This window comes from Cynocephalus volans, chromosome 8, assembly GCF_027409185.1.
Source record: "Cynocephalus volans isolate mCynVol1 chromosome 8, mCynVol1.pri, whole genome shotgun sequence".
Taxonomy (NCBI): domain Eukaryota; kingdom Metazoa; phylum Chordata; class Mammalia; order Dermoptera; family Cynocephalidae; genus Cynocephalus; species Cynocephalus volans.
In genome coordinates this window covers 58,370,830-58,374,851 of record NC_084467.1, presented here as the reverse complement: position 1 = coordinate 58,374,851, position 4,022 = coordinate 58,370,830, and positions in this window count along the sequence as shown.

The window sequence follows — 4,022 nt, the reverse complement described above, 5'->3', positions numbered from 1 at the left end:
TGGTACACTTGTTACAATTAATGAACCAGTACTGATACAAGAGCATTAACTGAAATACATACTTGATTCAGATTTCCCCATTTTCTTTTTTTCTAATGTCTTTTTTCTGTCTTTTTATAGCAGCTCCCCACACTGGGCTCACAGTCTGCAAGGTCGGCACAGCTCCCTTGTGGTTTGGTTCGCAGGCGCCCACACTGCATCACTCACTCACTTTTCTCCTGCAGTCAGAAATTCCTCCTGATCCCCACTGCTCCTGGCTGGGTAATGGGGTGGTGGAGGTCAGATATTTTCTTCCATTCTCTATGTAGCTATCTTGAGTTTCTGCATTAACTAGCATTCCTGTTCCTCCTTTGATGTGTTCCAGTGCTCTCCTTTAGTTATTTTCATCCAACTGTAGTTGTGTATTTGATGTTTTGTGTTTGTGGGAGAGACATTTTGTGAATCCTTCTGGTTGGCCATCTTGTTCAACCCCCAATCACAATTCAGATTTAAATAAAAAAGGAGGAATGTTGACAATGAAATAAATGTAGATAAAATAAAATCTATTTTTCTTATTCTTAATTGATCTAATAGCTAACTGTTAAAAGTAATAACAGTAAAAATATATTAGTTGATCATAGCATATGGATGAATGAAATGAATAACACTAATATTATAAATTGAGGATACCATGTTATAAGTGGTATAGTGTTACTGAAAAGTTGATTTAAATTAATTATCAATATATATATAGCAAATTCTAGGGCAACTAATAAACTGATTTTAATTATACTTTAAAAAATATTTTTAAGTATAACTGATGTGCTAAGAGAGAAAAGAAAATGGAATCATATTTAATATTCTCAAACCAGAGATGATAGAAAAAGAGGGGGGGGGATAGGAAACAAAGAGAAAGACGAATGAATAGAAAACAGTTACAAACATGGTAGATATTGAACCAAATATATCTATCAGTAATATTTAATGGGAGTTGCATAAACACACCAGTTAAAAGACAGAGGCTGTCAGAGTAGATAAACAAGAAGACCTAACTATATACTGTTTAAAAGAACCCCATTTTAAATATTAAGACACAGATAGGTAAAAAGTAAAGTGATGGAGAAAGGTATACCATAATAACACTAAGCAAGAGAAACTTGAAGTAGCTATTTTAATTTCAGACCAATCAGAAATGACAACAAGGAAAATTTCAGGGATAAATTATCAGGTGCATTTCATAGTGATAAAGGGGCCAATTGTCCAAGGTACACAGCAATACTTCACGTGCATGAACCTAGAAACAGAGCATCAAAAGCACATGAGGCAAAAACTAATAAAATTGCAAGGAAAAATAGACAAATCCATGATTATAGCTATAGACTTTAATAGATCCTTTCAGTAGCTGACAGCTCCAGTAGGCAGAAAATCAGTAAGAATAGAATTGAAATGAACACCACCGCTGATCAACTTGATCTAATTGACATTTATAATATACTTCATCCAACAACAGCAAGCTCACTTGGAATATTAACCCAGCTAGACTAGGCCATAAAACATACCTCCCCAAATTTAAAAGACAAGAGACCAAAGTGTGTTCTCAGACCTCAATAGTAGTAAACTGGAAATCAATCAGAGAATGATATTAGAACATTCCTAAATATTTGAAGATTTAACAATGTTCATTTAAATAACACATGCATCAAAGAAATCACAGGAGAAATTGAAAATATATTGAACTGAAAGAAAATGAAAATACAACTCTAAAAATGTGTTGATGTAGTGAAAGCTGTGGTCAGTGGGAAATTTATAGTATTGAATAACCATATTGAAAAGGAAGAAAAATAATAAATCAATAACCTAAAGTTCCACCTTTAGAGGCTAGAGAAAAAAAGTACAATTTCAGAGTAAAGCAAGCAGAAATAAAAATAATAAAGATTATAACAAAAATGAATAAAATTAAAAACTGGAAAACAGTAGACAAAATTAACAAAACCTAAACTGGTTCTTTAAAAAGATCAATAAAATACAGAAACCTCTAGCCTGGCTAACCAAGAAAAAAAGAGAGAAGACACAAATTACTAATATCTGAAATAAAACAGGAGTCATCACTACTGATGCAATGGACAACAATAAGTTGTTACAATGAACATCTCTGTGCCCACACATATTATCTTTCATACATAATTTCCTTGAAAGGCACATACTGCAAAAACTCAGACGAGGATAGTTACAACACATAGAGCTATAACTATTAAAGAAATTAAATTACTATCTAATAATCTTCTAGATTGGAAACCACCAAGTCCAGATGCTTTCAACAATGAATTCTACGAAACACTTAAGGAAGAGATTATATCAATTCCCTATTATCCCTTTCAGAAAACATAATTGCAGGGAATGCTTTATAACTCACTGTTTCATGGCAGCATTACTTTAATACCAAAACCAGACAAAGACATTACGAGAAAGGAAAATTGCAGATCAATATCACTTCTGATCATAGATGCAAAAATACTCAACAGAATAATAGCAATTTGAATCCAACAATGTGTGAAAAGAATGATACATCACGAGTAAAGAGGATTCATTGCAGATATGTACGGCTCAATTAAATTTTAAAAATATCAATGTCTTTGTGTCTCCTGTTAAGGTAAGGAAAAAACAACAATGTAATCTACCATATCAATAGGTTAAAGATGAAAAATCACAGCATTATAACAACTGATTCAACAAAAACTTTTGACAAAATCTGTGATTCATGGTAATTCATAAGAAAAACTCTCAGCTAACTAGGAATAGAAAAGGAGTTCTTCAACTTGGTAAAGAACACCTACAAAAACCCCACACCTAACATCATTCTTATGGGTGAGAAGCTGGATGCATTACCCCCTAAAATTGGGAACAAGGTAAGGATGTCTCTCTCACCTCTCGCATTCAATATCATACTAGAAGTTCTAGTGAATGAAAAAGAAAAGGAAATAAGAGGCATGCAGATTGGGAAGGAAAAAATGGAATGGTCTGTTTGTAGATGGCATAGAAAATGCCAAAATTTGACCAAAATCCTTCCTAAAACTAATGACTATGGAAAGGTCACAGGATACATGATTAATGTACAAAATCAAATGCTTTCCATTATGCAAACAATGAACAATTAAAATTTGATATTAAAAACCCAATAGCATTTACATTATCATCAAAATACTTAGGTATACTTGAAATACTTTGGTATGTACAGGAATATATACAGCGAACTACAAAACTGATAACAGAAGTCAAATGAGATCTAAACAAGTAGAGAGGGATCCTGTGTTTATGGACAGGAAGACTCAGTGTTCTTAAGATGTCAGTTATTCCCAACTTGATTTATTGATTCAACATGATCTCAATCAAAATTTCAGCAAACTACTTAGTGGATATCAACAAACTGGGTCTAAAGTTCACATGGAAAAGCAAAATCCAGAATAGTCCACAAAACTGAAGAAGAACAAAGTTGGACAAATGACATTACCAGAGTTCAAGACTGACTATATTCTAGGAATCTGATATACAGCATGGTGGTAATGTATGCATTAATTACTTCGATTGTAATAACCAAATCATCACATTGCACACCTTGAATATAAAAAGACTTACTGCAAAGCTATGTGACCAAGACAGCCTAGTACTGGCAAAAGAATAGATACTGAAACAGTGGAACAGAATAGAGTGCCCCAAAATAGAACCACACAAATATAGTCAACTGATCTTTGACAAAGGAGCAAAGATAGTTCAATACAGAAATCATAGGTTTTTCAACAAATGGTATTAGAACAATTGCATGTCCATATGCAAAAAAAAAAAAAAAAAAAAAAGAAAGAAAGAAAATGAATGTAGGCACAGATTTTTACTCTTCACAAAAATTAACTCAAAATGGATCATAGACATAAATGTAAAATGCAAAAGTATACAGATACCTAGTGGAAAATCAGTTTGTCAAGTAATTTTTAAATACAATTCCAAAAGGATGATTCATGAAAGAAGTTGCTGATGGGATGGACTCGATT